The sequence below is a fragment of the Osmia lignaria genome, chromosome 4 (genome assembly GCF_051020975.1).
Source record: "Osmia lignaria lignaria isolate PbOS001 chromosome 4, iyOsmLign1, whole genome shotgun sequence".
NCBI classification, from domain to species: domain Eukaryota; kingdom Metazoa; phylum Arthropoda; class Insecta; order Hymenoptera; family Megachilidae; genus Osmia; species Osmia lignaria.
In genome coordinates this window covers 8932028-8947942 of record NC_135035.1, presented here as the reverse complement: position 1 = coordinate 8947942, position 15915 = coordinate 8932028, and the positions used below count along the sequence as shown (strand labels likewise).

The window sequence follows — 15915 nt, the reverse complement described above, 5'->3', positions numbered from 1 at the left end:
TGACGTCACAGGCGTAGCGAAACTGTCATCGGGCGAGCCTGACGACGGCGATGCTCCTAATGGTTCGGTAATGTTGCCCGTAAAGATAATCGACCGTGAGATCTTCGACCGTCGCGGCTTTCCTCCTGCTAGATTTCCATGGGACTCGCGAATCATCGTCCCCGCGAAATGATTTTCCGCCTCCGCCAAGGACGAGCCGCGTTACACGCTCCAGAGATGCAGGTGCGCGTTGTTGTCATCAAGGGTGCACTTTATGATGGAGCATCTCTCCTCTGGGTCTTCCAGCTGCTAACGTTTTCGAACGTTTCACTCTATGCTTTCCGGTTAAATAGAGACGGAACGTCGTTCACGATGCGGATGCTTCTTTTATGGGTTTTTCGTGCTCGTTAATGCACCATTTTATGCTCGATTGTGCGTTGATTACGCTACCGCGACTGTCTTCTGTTTTTTATTTCATCAATTTTATTTTTATAAAATCCCCTTCGTACGGAACGGAAGATTATCGATAATAGATGTAAAAATCGATTAAAACATTAATAAACGTTTGTCGTTTCGTTCGTTTTCAGTGGCCATCAGAAATCTGCATCGGTACATTCGGCTCGAATGTAGATCCACCGCGATGCAGTAACATAATGGCCCCAACAAGCCACGAGGGGTTGGGTCTGTGGCTCGGTTGCCCTCAAATCATCACGGGGGTGTGAGGCAAATGACGTTCGGCCACGCGGAAGTAACGCGATAATGGCAGCCATGAAAGGCCTCGTCGCGATATCTGGTGCTTTGATGTCCTCTCTCGAAGCTACTCGCTGAAAATCCATTCTTTTCCATCAACACTTTAAATCCTTGAACCAATGCGCCCGCCGAACGACGTTTCGTTCTATCGATCGTCGCTTTATTACGATCTGGATGACGTAATGATCGCAATAAAAGTATCCTCTCTATATGATTGCAATACTCTTCGAACTAGACCTTTCAAGCTATTCAGTCCATCACAGTTGGATTCAGTAGAACGATCTAAGTTAGCGATTCGTGTCACGAATTTTAATTTTAATTGGAAAATTAACGCATTAACTAGGCTCAAAGATAATTAAATTCATCGCTATTAACACAACGTTGCGTCAATAGCAACGCCTGTTCGTTAATCTCTATCCATAAACGGAAGGGTGAGTTTTATTCAAGACACTCCGCGATACCAGATCGATGATTGTAAAGAAGAAAACGTAGTTCCCACTTTGCCCAGTCGGTCGGATCATTACAGTATCCTTCGAACGCTCTGCTCTCTATTTATCAAACTCTCCCGCGGAACCCCTCGCTGTTCCATTGAACCAGCTCGCCACTTACCGATCTCGCGAAGATCAATTCCGAAAAGCATGGTTTTTTTCTCTCCACCTTTGCAAAAGGAGTAGCAAGAAGCGAAATTACATCTCGAACGGGCCGAGGTCGCAGTCTACCGGAACACAGAGACTCGTCCGTAGTCGCAGTTTGTCGGCCAATGGGACCAGACAGAAACGCAATCGCAATGCAGGCCAATCCCTCTGCCCCGTTCGTCCACCCGCTCGCTCGCCCTCCCGTTCCCGGTAATGACAATCATTACGGGGAATGATTGCAGCGTCGGGTCCGCCAGCGCGCCAGCCGCTATTGGGGGATGGAAACCACCTTATAGAGTCTCTCCTCGGTCCTCGATGCGAGCGGATTGTCACATGCTCCCGGCGCGGCAAAGTGTTTCCTCTTCGTCGCGGCCTTCCTTCGTCCTGGCTACGCGATCGAAAAAAGAAGAAAAGGTTGAACGATCGCGTGGAAAGAGAATAAGAAGATTCCCAGTGGCGCCTGGAATTACGTCTGGACGAGAACCAATACCACGCTTGATCACGTGTACTCGAAGAGGATTTTGAAAGAGCGTCGTTCTTCGGACCCTTCGATCGGAGTGTGATGAAACTGGGTCAGGTGGTTCTTTGAAATTCGTGAGGAAATGGAAGCGATGGACAGTGCACAAGTGCATTTTGGGGCGTTCAGAAAGACAGTTTAATTTTTGGAAAATTTCTTGGGTATCTGTGAACAATGGAGATGGGTGTTCTATAATGGAAAACTGGAAAAGCTGGAACTTGGGAGACTGGAAAGTTTGTAGAAACGACTGTTTTATGCTGAAGAGGATACAATTTCTTGAATGTAAGGAGTTTGTGCGACGGTAATCGTGATGGGAGAAGAATATGGCGGCCGAGACACCACGTGACTGCCCTCTGCATGACAGGTCCACAGATTCTTAAGGTAATTCAGAAACTTTAGTGTAAATGAATGAAAAAATAATTGATTTCTGGGTCTAAGCAATTTATTTGATTTCCTTTCAATAAATAAGAATAAGACAATAGTATTGTATGTTCGTATAGCTGTGTCGGTCACTGGAGACTCGCCAAGTTTACCGAAACTTTGCAATACCATGGACACACGGAGTTTGGCCTTAATCGTCGTTTGAAAACCGATCGTTTCCCAGACTCTATCAATTCCTTCGTCCATTGATCGACAAAAGCCTTAAACAATATTCATGGTAAGTCCATAACGTTTCATTGATGAATTCAAAATCTTAAATTCAACAGGATACGTACGATATTCGAAACGATAAGGGAACGGCAGGGTATCAATCTCGAAGCCTATAAATTATGAACGAACCTTAAGAATTACTGTCCTCTATTCTCTTTGATATCGAACCGAAGCATAATAATTGCTGATAATCGTTTTTAATCAGAGTTCTCGTGTTTCTCGGAAATTATAGTATCGATCATTTCGCGAGTTATCCAGATTGTTCTTACGAAACTCTGATTTCTTTCGAACAAAAACATCGTCGCGAGACCGGTTAGGGCTTTAGCTGGTATTGAAAGAACAGATTACAGGAAACCCGATGGAACTTTGCGAAGTTGAAGATCCTTTGCTGTAAAGAAACCTCGATGAACATCTTTTTCATCCCCTATTTAAGCACTTATACGCGATCGAGTGTGCATATAAATGAAATTGAAAAAGAAGCACACGAGAAGAGTTATTAAATTCTAGCGCATTAGAGATCTTAGGGAAGCTATTTTGTTATTTATCATATTAAACACCCAAAATTCCATCAAGGATCCAGGAAGGAGTTCGAGTGACCGGTAACCGGGTTCACCCATTCGTTCGCGTTCATCGGCTTGGAAAGGTTCGCGAAAGCCGCTGCTCGGTGCATGTGTGCACGCGTATTTCTGGCCGCGTTCGCTCGTGTGCGCGTCCTTTCTCGCCGCGGAAAATATAATGATGGCGAACGAGTGAGCGAGTGGAGCTGAGAGCGTTCGTTCGTTCGAGACTCGCGTTGGAAACCGGCGATAAGGAGGGAGTGTCTACTGCCGCCATAATGATAGCCCTGAGCGGCTCTCTGACTCCGGTACACGCTGCATCGAGCCGCGCGTTGTGCACGCTGCATCGGGTATACGCCGCGGCGTGCACATGCACCGTGCCGCTGCACGGCATGCAGGCACGCATGCACGCGTGCACGCACTTCACGTGTCGCCAGCCCAGCGAGCACGGAACCGAAAGAAGGAGGGAAACAATGAGCGAGTTTCTTGCTCGAAACAGCTCCAGGAACCTCAACCCTTTTTCCTTTATCTTCGCGCACGCACCTCGGTGTTCGAACCTTTTGTCTTTCCGCGTTTCATTTCAAGCCCGCGTTGGGTATTCATGAAATACTCCTTAGTCAAGGCAAACTTTATATTACTCTGATATCTCCCATAGATTATACCTTAGAAATTGATGCAAGGAAAATCTTTCGTTAAACTCTTCCTACGCACGTATTCCCGGAGCGCGTTTATCGGTGCCCTCTTTGGATTTTACAAATTACCGAAGCTTGCTTGCGATCGCGATATCTGGAAACACGAGTAAGCGCACGTCGCCGTGGGGGGTTAATCTCTGGTCGCATCTTGTTCGAAGGTTGTGCTCTCGCGTCTGATAAATTAAAGCCGTGGGTACGTTGCGTAATAACCATTGGAAATTTCGAAAAAAAAAAAAAAAAAAAAAAAAAAAAAAAAAAAATCGTTCGCGTGGCCGGTCGTTCGTTGATTCCCGATCGCAGAAAAAGAGGAGGATTTCTGATCGACCGGCTGAGCGTAGCCCAGGTTAGCCTGGTTTTCTGGTACCGTGGCATAGCCACGAGGGTTACACCGGGTTCACCAGCGGCGTACGGGGTTTCGCCATTGGTCGGGTCGGTTCAGATTCATTAGCACGCGAACGGCGATTGGCCGGCCGCGAGGCTATCGTCTTTTTGCTTTCTGCCCGCGTAATGACGTGCTGCGCGTCTCGGCTTATATGCAACCGAGCGATCGTGCATGGCAGATAGGTTTTGCCGTCGGTGTCTGCATGTGCATCGTTCACCACAATCGCAGCCAAACGCGTGTAGACGAGGCCGCAGGCACGGTGTATTGGTGCACACGTACAGGAAGCGGCCAGCCGAAGCTGGAAGATACCTCGAGGGAGGGGAAGGGGTGTGGAGTTACCTGCATCGCAAATGGGTCTCCGCCACGCAGCTCAGCCCTGAGTCTCGAAAGGATATGTACGCCCTTTCTCTCGCACCCTCGACGAATCGTCGATCGACTAGGGGAGGCCCGAATCGCCCGATCGAGATCCCCAGATTTCGCGAAAAAATAATTACCAGACCGGAGATACATAGGTAGACGGTGAAATTCGATTCGGGGGATGTACACCTTCTCCATTTTGAATTCTTCCCTGACTTAGGGTGCATTGGCGTACCTAGGGGTTTAATCCAGGGTTAGCCAGCAATTTAATTTTAAATATTTGAATCGAATTCAACTCTGGTCCCTACCTAGTTACGCCACCCTCAAACGATTACAATAACATTGAAATGAGAGTATGATCTAGCGCCACTGTGCTACGGATTAACAAGGACACTTTTCTCATTCGTCACGGTGTTTTTATCGCGATTGACGTCGGATTAAGTAAGTACAGCGCGGGGAAAAACTAATGAATTTTTCGCGATTAATTAGCGGAACGAGATCTCCGATTGATTGCACGTATGCAAATTGTCCGATTATTGGTAACGCGAGACAAGGTGGACGTGTATGCAAAACGCCGAACGAATCTTTTTTACGCCCGCCTTTTAGCTCGCGCGCGATTCAAACGAGACATCGATATAAGGAATGGAGTTTCAATAGTGTGCCTCGAGTGGTGTTCCGTTCCGCTCATTCCCTTGCTGTTTAATTACCGATCCAGACTACTGTTTCCTCTTAACGTTATAATCGACTGTAGGGCCGTGACTCTTAAATCGGTCCTCGACGACCAATGCGCAAGTGTCGCGACAGTACACCCCTATGGTATCGTCGAGAGGGCGTTGGGTTACGTGTAGGGTGAGTTCGAGTGCCCTAGGAATACGTTGAAAGCACTTGGCAATAACATGCAGACCTTGTGCCTAATGCCTTGGAAAGAATTGTTTTTCATTATCGTGTAAACTTCTTTGCCATCTTTCGTATTCTTTCCTCCGTGTTTTTATTTCACTTAAAAATCTGTACGGTTTCAATTAAGCATCGCTAAACGAACGCTCGAGCGAAGCACTGGTTCGTCAGGATTACGCAAACGCGACTAATTACACTCTCGCGTACAACATTGTTTGTAATTATCACTGGCGAGCTCTTTGTCTCGAATTTCATTCCCAAGCGTCCTTCCCGCGCATTATCATTTATTTTTCGACGCGTTTATTAGCTGAACGCGAAGCTACCCCGTTTAACTTCGCTAAACAATGTGATTCTCCTGACATCGGTTTAACTATGATTTAATGACACGACTGAAATTAATGTATGGTATTATGTTTAATTTCCTCGTTCCTCGTTAAAAAGAAGGAATTTTATTGAAAATATAAACGTCAAGATGGTCGAGCAGATTTAGAGAAACGAGAAAAGGTCCGTTCTTTCGTGTCCTAACACAAAATGGCCATTGAAACGTGACTTCGCGTTAGCAGATATGGATCGCGCCTTCCCCAGAGGTCGGAGGGATCGGTGTGGCGCACGGGGGAAATGGTGAACTGCCGGAGGACGGGGTTGGTGTAGCCATGGCAACAACGATCCCTCAGTAGCCGAGCCCTCCTACACCCTTCATTCAACTCTGCCACCCCTGTAATCCGCTCGAACTCGAAGACAGCCACTACGCAATTTTCCTGAGAGGATACGCGTTTTCTCCACGGTGTCTTTTAGGGATCCAAACGAATAGAGATTACGGGAAGAAACGTGGAATCGATGTTTCTCGATCGATCGTTCGATGAAATTCCAATCGATTTATAAATTTCTTAAAAAGAAAGCGAATCTATCATTTTATCACCACAAATGTGTTAACGCGAATGAGAACAAAGACCAACGATGGTGTTTAATTAGGGAAGGAATTAAAAAGGAGCTTCTACCACCTGCGTCCTTTGGCGGCAGCCTAACGAAGCGACAAAACGTCGCTTTAATCGTCGAATCGGTTAAGTCTGACCCAGATAAAATATTCATAAGCTTTCGCGAGTCATCTCGGGGCTTCTTGGTGCTGGATATCAAAAGCGGTGGCTCGTGGCTCCTCTTGATCATTATTCACCGCCGACCTCTTATACCCCTACCGTTCGCTAATTATTTTTTCCTGAACTTATAATGCGTCGCGACGACCGTCAGAGCATACATATATGCATACGTGGCCGGGAACGAGACGTAGGCGAAAAGTCTGGACGGGAACGGCCCCCGGGAACCAACGTGGCGATACTATATTGTAATATCGTCGGCACGATTAACATAATATCTCTGCTCCTTTCGTATTCAAAATGGGCCACCACCAGGGCCGTATAATGGTACTCTCGATCCATGTTTATACTAATGCTAGGTTCCCCGAGACCAGCTCTAAGATCATAATGAGCCTTCGATCGAATTAGGAAGGCGGATGACTCTCTCCTGGTCTCCCGTTTCTCTTTCCCTTCTCGTATCTTCTTCTCACCCACCCGTGCTTCATCTTCTCTTTTTACTTTTCGGAATTTCGATATACTTTTCACGGGACCGCACCTCATTACCAGAGGACGAACAGGATCTATGGCAACGCACGGTGGACAACCCTCTTCGGTCCCTTCGTTTTTTCTCACTCTTGTTTCGGCTGATATTAAAAAACGTTTCAGAGAAGCGTCCCGTAGCCCTCCTCTATTAGAAGACGTCGTTACGTCCGGCTGATTTTCTAATTGGTGAAAAAAGAGCGGCTAAAAAGCCGATTGTGGAAATAAGAGATCCACGAGTGCTGGTAATACAATGTTGCGAACATAGTCCTGTCGGCAGGATGGTGCATTAAATTAGTGTGTTTGATTATTTTTTTACAATTCGTATGAAACAAGCAGTATAGGTTTTGTATTATACTTCAACGTGTCTCTTGATTTTAATACTCTTCCTCTGCTCTCAATATTGATCATCCCGGGGAGACAGGGACGACCAGGCCGGGAAAAGAGTACGCGCGAGAAAGTAATTTCTCGTTCGTGGAAAATCAACAGTTTTTCCGCGAAACGAGCTTAAAATCTCCCCCTCGTCGGTCGGAGAAGTGCCATTAGCGGCGGCAGCGAGTACTTTAGAAGCTTCCAGCCTCCCCCGTCGTCACATCGCCGAGCTTTCGAGTACAGAAACATGATGTCGTCGTCGGTCGTTGTTCTCTTAGCGTCAATGACGTTCACAATATTGCATCCATTCTACGATTTCTACGAGTGGTACGAGTTTAAGCAATCGATTTTACGATTTCTCTCCTCTCCGCGAATAAAAATCTTCGCGCCTCTGATCTCCACCCCCCCGAAAAAAAGTCATTCGATCGCTTGCGGTTTATCAATTTCCATTTTATCTCTTTCGAAAGTCGTTCAATTTCAGCGTGAAGCACTCGTACGTGGAAGACGATCCATTTTCCCTGAAATTCAGCCGCGTCGCGGGGGTAAAAAGCGTAGAAACAATAATGCGCGTGCGACGTGTGAAATCGTGCATCGGGAAACCGAGCGTTTAAATCGCTCCAGGTCCGCGCGCGATGCGACCGGCCCGATCCAAGGCGAATCCAGGATTAATGCGTTTTTAATAGTGACATAACTGCGCCGCTCGTTCGCCTTTTTTTCCTCTCCCTTTTTCAGACTTTTCAGCCCCGCCGACAGTCTAGCGTACGAATGCGCTCCGCGGAAAGTCGAAACGTCGGGGATTTTTAACGATCCTCCGCCCCGGTAGGAGAGGAAAGATACGAAGCAGGAAATCGCGCGAATACATTACGACGGCGGTGCTCTACTTTCTTGGAGCGGTGGAATTGCGTTTTGCAAGAAAGCCGACGCCGTCATGGCACGCCTTCCTCTCCGCGAGTGCTCGCGGAATCGACGGATTGTACGGTCAATTTCGAGCGTGTCGAGTGAAAGCTCCATCGTTTCGAACCGCTGACACATTTTACTCTACAGCACGTTGCTGTTCCTCGGGGATTATAATAAATTCTGCGCTTCGTCAAGCGGCAAGGATTAAAAAAAAAGAATTTCTATGCCGGATCACGAGATAATGAGTCGGTCGAATGATTATTAGGATCAAGGGTGTCTGTCGCGCCTACGAATTGTTCATTTTTGCCCCCAAAAAGGGGAGGTTCTTTTGAGGTTACGCCGGTACGAGGCAGGTGGGGAACGATACCGATCCGTATCATAGTTTTATTCTTTCCACGGCCGAGGAAAAAATGTAATTGGCCTGACCGAAATCTATCGGCAGGTCGGACGGGGGATGCAAGGGATGAACGAAGGAGAAAAAAGCACGTGTGCGAACGGGCGACCGCTGGTAATAACAATGATTAGGACGACGAACAGGCCATGAGAAAAAGAGGAAGACGAGGAACAAGGTCTTGCCTTGCTTTCATCTCAAAATGGCGGCCAGGGGAGTGGGCCACGTGTAACCAGTCTTCGTTTCACCGAACTGTACCCGGCTACTTCTGGTATCGTAATAAAAAATCATACCGAAAGCCTCGGACGAAAGGGACAGTTGGTTAAAAGTTCGTTATTCGTAATTTGACGATAGCGGTCGGCATTTGTGGACCAACGAACCCTCGCGATCCTCTCTTATCTTCGTATCTCCGTGTAGGTTAAATCGAGGGTTAACTCTTCGTGGTTGTCGTCCTCTTGCTTCATGTACGATGCACCGGGCCGTACGAGAGGCGGAGGGGAAAGAGGCGGGAAGGAGGAAGAGGGTCCAGCATTGTTCGCGGACATTGTAAGCATGTCCGGAACAAAGAGCGGTAATCGAGCCGTGTAACATTTATAACGTAATGGGAGGGCCTCACCGGCCCATAATAATATCAATTACGGGGTAAGAGGAGAAAGTAGGATAGAGAGTTCGGGCCATCGGGGAAGAAAGATAGAGGAAGGAAGGGTGAGGCTGAGGGCTTAGATCGGGAGAGCACATTGGCGACGCGGATTCGCGAATCTGTCGGCCAGAAAATTGACCGAGGAACCCTCTTCAGCCAGCCAGCTGTCTTCGGGATAGGAAGAGGGCGTCGTGATGCTCTCGTTAACTCTCGTAATCAAGCCTGAGGGTAACGAGATTCGTGTATCAGGGGGTAGCTCGGTGAATCTTTCGAATATCAAAAGGGACCTTCTTCAAGATTGATTTGATCGAACCAGTATATAAATTTCTCGTTAAATTGTTAATCCTTTTTACAGGGGTAATATTTCAGGGTGTACATTCGATAAATTTTGATTTATTAAATTTATTATTTTGTCCAAATGACTATGGTTAACTTCGGTATACAGCAACCATTTAATGGTGGATTACTGTACACGTACAGTTAGCCTCGGTAAGGAAAAGAAGAGGAAGAGGTGGAAGGGTCGTGTTCGTGTCTGATTGATAGGGTGGGTGGCATAATGAATCGACAAGTCGCGAGGCAATCGTAATTGTCGAGGTACCGAAACAGTGCCGGGGCAAGGTCGAGAACGTATCGAGGAGGGCCTGAGACCCTTGGTTTTTTTAATTTCGCTCTCTTCTCGCAAGGTTTTGTTTAATGGCGAAGGCGGTAACCGTGCACAGACCAGTCGACCAATGAGAGCTCGGCTGGAAATCATACGCGGGATCGCCGGCCGCACGGCTGCCTCTGAGAGTGGAGGTGAAGTTAGGTTAGGTGAGGTTATGTTCGCTCCCCGCGTCTCCTTAACATTCGACGGGCCTGTCCCAGCACGGCATCGCTCTCGCAAGAGGTGGGGCTCCGTCTCTTCGATCGGCGTTAGGTATTTCTTCTTCTTCTTCTTCTACCTCTTCCTTTTTTCTTCTGCCTACACTTTTTCTCTCCCGTCCTCCACCTCCTCCTCTTCCTCTTCTTCTTCTTCTTTCGTCGCTTCGTCATCGCCTTTTTCACCCTTCCAACGCTTGCTACTCCGAAGGGTAACCCGTTCACTATACTTAGCATTGCTTTCGTTTTAAGAAACACCGAGATAAGTAAACCTTTGTCGAAGGGTGGCGAAGTTAGCGCAACCCATCATACTTTCTCTGACATTTCTTCCCGGTTCAGAATTTTTTTCTCATAATTTCAACATTTGATTGATTTAACATCGACGAGCTTGAAATGTTTCTATCGATACCTTCGTTACAGTGGTATTATCGTTGGCGGGTTTTCACTTGGCAGCCTCTGTTGCTCCCGCCTTAATAATCGGGTTATCGGGCATCGATATGTCGAGAACTCTAATTACATTCTTCTGTGTTACTGTTTAACCGTGCTGCGCGCAATCCCTTCTACTCTGTCAATAGCGAACAAAGCGTTTCGCAATTCCTTTCGAGTACAAGAAATTACGGGGTACCATCGAAGACGTGGGAAGTGGCGGAGAGCTCCTTGGAGAACTAGAAACTCCTCGATACCGTGGATCTGACGATTACAGATAATTAGCGATACCGAACGAACCGCTTCTCTAGGGATTCTGTTAAAAAGAAAAAGGAATTAAACATTCCTCGACATTTCGCTATGTCATTCCGCTCGAAGGTCCTCGCTGACCGAACTTTCAACCATCCTGTGAAGAAGACGAAAAATAATCGACTGTTTCAAAAATGAATGAAGTATAAATACATTAAAAATAGAAACTTGTTAAACACAAGCGACAGATTTCTTGGTCGCTCGCGTGATCCTGTCGTTTACTCTCGAACAACAATTACGTGACAATGCGTTTCTCGCGTGCCCCATCCCAAGTCCTATTAATCCGCAATCTTTACATGGACGACTGGGCTGATATCGTTAATTATTAATCAAGTACAACACCGTCGCTGCATTAATCAACGTTTCGCTAGCATTACGGTACGTGTAACGAGAAGAGGTAACTCGTATAACCGAACACGAGGAAACTCTTCGGTGATGAGTCTGTTAACACGAAACCAGAGATATACAGTTGCACGAAATCGTCCGAACAAACAGCACGGAAAGATAAAAGAATAAAAAAAAAAGAAGAAAAATTACCATTGATGCAGTCTGCGCACCTTCGTTGATTCTTTGCGGGTATTGATCGATGGTTGAGCGTAATTTTCAGATCGCGTGCCACATCAGCTGCCACCTTCCTCTCCAATGCAAACCAATGTTATCGGAACGCTGGTTTTTCCTCAAACTCGTGTTTTTATTTTTCGCGTGAACGCCGACCGCGAAGGGTGGCTCGTTTTCCCGTTCGCGATGCAAGACAGTGATTAGAGACTCGTTTGTAAGTTCAGCTGGAAATCCGTCGTCTGTTTCTATTTCGATTTTTCTTTCTTTCGAGAAAAAAATTGGCTATATGTGTGCAGAGCGCCGACAGAGCAATCACGTTTCCGTGTTCTTTTCTGTTGCAGGTGCAGCTACGCCGACACGTGAACAGGGGGGAAGGAAAAAAGATGAAAAAAAAGAGAAGCGGAACCTTGAACCAATCGTAAATGGCGAACGGAGTGAAAGCGGTCGGTCTCCGCGGTTTTCCCAGAAGAGCGCGAGCCACGAAATTATCGACCTGTAAATCGGAACGAAGGATCTCGTTTCTTACTCGACCGCTGTAAACTCGAATATACGTTGTGGAAAAACGACCGCAGGAAAATAGAACGTACATTTGAAATGGACCGAAGTTCAGATGCCGATACGGATAACAAGAACCTCTAATCGCGGACGGATCTACTTCGTCAATCAAAATGCAACTGAACGTTGCATAAAAATGCTCGGCTCATGTCATCCGTTCCGTTGGATTACAAACGATGGTACAAACATCGACCATTGATTCTCCATGATTTCCATCGGTGACGTCCTTTCGTGATGGGAGAAAGCTCGTGCATCATTTTAATAAAGAAGCACCATTTATTTTCCCGGCGAACGATTACTCTTGAAATCTTTTCATTCCGATCGACGATTTTCATGCGGATGATGCTTGTTTTCAGAGGGACATCAAAGCGCGGCAACGTGTCAACTGTGCCGTTGAAAGATGCACGAACGACGTTTAATTTCTCTGCTATCATTTTTCGCACGAATGATTTTATCATTCAGTAAATGATAGGAAATTAGAAGGGCTGGCTGCGTTTAGAGTCACGCTTCGAACGATCAGAAGTTGAGATGAGATTTAATACGCTTTCATCAAGAGCGATTCCAGGGAAGAATGATTTTTATCCCAGAAATTTATTCGTCCACACTTTCGTCGCGACCGATGCGATACGAAATGCAAAAGCTTACAGCTGCACCCTAGAAGAAATTGTCGTAAGGTCGTGGCACGAGCGATCGTTCGACCGAGATGAGATTCGACGTTGACACTCGACGGACAATACCCCTCCGACTCGATTATCACGCGAGTACCGTTAATCATCCTAATAGCACGCGCATAATGTCAGATACGATCTGCAGATTCGCGCTTCAGCTCCTCCGCTAACGTTCGGCCCACGCGCGACCCGCGGAGGATGCATGAAATATATAAAATGATAACGTGCGCCAAGTCGCGTGGACCGTGAATGGGCGTACGAGACAATCGTCGAGGCGCCTGAATTCCGATTCGACGTCGTCGCCTTCTAATTGAGTCATCGTGTGATTAGCGACGTAACGATAATCGTGCTTCGCGAAGAACGATCTCTCCTTTCGAAGCCGCGGGAAAAAGATCGCGTCTCGAGGATCCCTGGTATAGTACGCAGATCGACGTCCAATTAAGCTCAATTATCCGACACGGATAATCGGCCACCGTCGGTGAAAGAATGATTATTCCACGAATCACCGGTTAGAATATCGACCTTGACTAGTTTTGCAAGATCGATTGTAACGATAAAGAGGCGGGAGAAGAGGGTAGATTACAGAGTTGGACATTGTTCGAATGGAGGATTATGTATTCGTTGTTCGCGAATGTGTGAAACTCTGAAAAGAAACGAAGTTAAAATTTCTTGAATACAAGAAGTTTGCGATATTCTTGCGATCGTCGGAAATAGAATCGTGCGACTCGATTGTAATATGTGCATTCGTCGTGGCTCGTTTCGTTGGAATTCGGAGGGGAAGATTTTCGGGGCGAGTTACCGGAACATCGCGTGCTGCCGAAATATCCTGGAAATATGCTAATTACCAGTTAGTCAGTTTCTTGTGGCATTGCGCCCGTTTCTACGATCGCTACCCGTCGTTCCTTGCAGCGTATTACCTGGTCGCGAAACGTTTCGTTTCGTCTTTGTGCGCCTTTGTCCCGGTTTCCAGGGTTGTTCTTGTCGTTTCTTCATCGGCTTGTCTGTTCGTCGAACATGCGACAGTTTGACGTCGTTTACCTTTTCTCTGCTTTCCGACTCGCCTTAATAACGAAATTGAGATGACCCATTTGATTCGAAAAGGAATCGTGTTGTATAAAAATACCACCTCTTGCGTTCTGGCTTTGTTCAATCGCGAGACTCGCGACAATAATGTAACTCGCGTGAACGTGCGAATTCGTGGAATAATATCAGCTAATGTCGTTTGTGCAACGATTGAAGGCGAGTGAATATAGTAAACAAGGAGCTTTCAGTGACTATAGTCAGCCCCGTTTCACTTGCAGATGGTTATAATCACCTTTAGTCTGTCTATAGTCCTCTGCTTACGAAAGGGTTAACCGGCTCGCGTTTCATCGTGTCGTGAGTCGTAAATTCGAAAAGCTGGCCGACAGTTCTTCGCTTTATCGTTTTATGCACCAGCAGCGTGCATACTTTCTGTCTTCGCTCCCATTAATTAGCCGCATCGTGTACACGGTTGTTCTCCTGTTTCGAGAATGAGGAGCGACCCCTGCGCTGTACCGGCGGCCTGCAACATCCGTCCTGAATTAATTGAATATACCGGTCGCATTTACACGCGATACCGAGCCTCCAACGCGAGGAACTTGAAAATTAAAAATTCATCGAACCATTCGTAGGACGAACTCCGATTCATGTGAAACCATGACTCGGGTACACTTACGTTCGCTGTTCATTCTCAGAAACGAATTCCACGATTATTAACGCCGAGGTGTGAAGAACCGAGCCTCGTTTAAAAAATACTAGAGCGCAGGATTGTTCCGCTATTTTCGACGATTTTTTCCCCCCCCCGCGTACCCTCGACAATTTTCTAGCTTTCGCGTTTTCGCGTTCGACCGGTGAAACCGTGACGTTTGCACCGCGGAGAACAACCGGAAACGAGGGCAGCTCTATTATCGGCCAGGAGGTTATACGAGCTAGCCGAAGTTTCATCGCCGCGGAGTTCCAGGTATAGCAATATGTTGTTTTATGGTGCAATCATCGACGCTGTAATAATCATTAAATCCTGGGAGAAGCTGCGGGCTTCAGGGTCTCTCGAACGAGATTGTCGTTAGCTCGAGATTGATTCGTTGCTTCCCTCAATGGAACATTGTTACCCTTATTCTATGGGAATTCCATCAGATTGCTGTTAAAAATCTGGTAAATTCCTGATAAAGGGACGATGCTTTTGTCAATTTCGAGGCGCCGATAATTAACCGACAACTTTTTTTTATATCCTTTAAAAGGAAAGGGGGACGACGAACAGGGTTAGTTAGTCGGTTATGGTGGCCATAATTGCGGTTTATCGTCTCAATAAATATATATGGCACACGTCGGTCGTGTATCAAGGTGGAAGAGCCTTCTTCCTGGGATTTCAAATCAACCGAGATGCGTACGCGTATATGAGAGAAAGTTTATGGGTCTGGTTAATATGGTTTATGGCGTTTTGTCCTGCTTCTGTCGGCTCGCTACGGAACCGGAAGACGCTTAATGATCTAGAGGCCTCAGAGACGAGAGGACCCTTAAAACGATGCAGCATAGACAACGAGCATTCGTTACCGAACAAAGATTATAAACATTTTGAAAATGGGGAAACAATTTTAGAAATTGATAACAGTTTTAATTGGGTAATTATTACTTAAAAATTAATTCTAGTTTTGATATATGTACTTTTCGAATGACAATATTTCCCAGTGCTTTCCTTTGTGCACCAAGTTTCCTCTAAGCGTGTATCGTCACCGTGTCTCAATACCACTTATTACACAACTGCAATAATTAAGTAAATAACCGGTGCAAACGTTCTACTTTTCTAATCTCCTGTACAGTCACTTTATGCGTACATTTCATCGATGAGTGCCAATTAGAAGTTCGTTATCCTTATCTTAATTGCGCTCGGCCCGTTGGTTCAACATTGTTGGGCATTCGCCTATCGTGTTCGTCGTGTCGGTGATATCACGACCTTCCATTGGTAGCATAATCCGGCAATAATTCACGAAACGTGGATCGAGAGCGCAATTAAAACAAATTATAGATTTTTCAGTCAATTTGTTAACAGCGGAGATAAGATAAACGATAACGATTCAGTTGATATGAAATTCAAAGCGAAGATGGTAGAAGAATTGTAAGGAATCAAAGAGCCGTACAATTAATCATTATCATAATGATTTTTATTCCTTCTGCTCTTCTTAAATGCTAATTGAGACGT

General features: G+C 46.2%; 1 long non-coding RNA gene across 2 annotated transcripts in view; it reads left to right on the top strand.

Annotated features, from left to right (window-relative positions):
- LOC143305257 (uncharacterized) overlaps positions 1-15523 on the top strand; it is a 43742-nt gene extending 28219 nt beyond the window's left edge. The window contains exons 1-3 of one of the 2 annotated variants that reach the window (XR_013062121.1): positions 415-2262; positions 2382-2539; positions 11817-15523. This is a non-coding gene — a long non-coding RNA (uncharacterized LOC143305257). Of the gene's footprint in view, positions 1-414; positions 2263-2381; positions 2540-11816 lie in introns of those variants that run through there. The other variant, XR_013062122.1, reaches the window with a different exon arrangement.
- Positions 15524-15915: the final 392 nt, after the last annotated feature.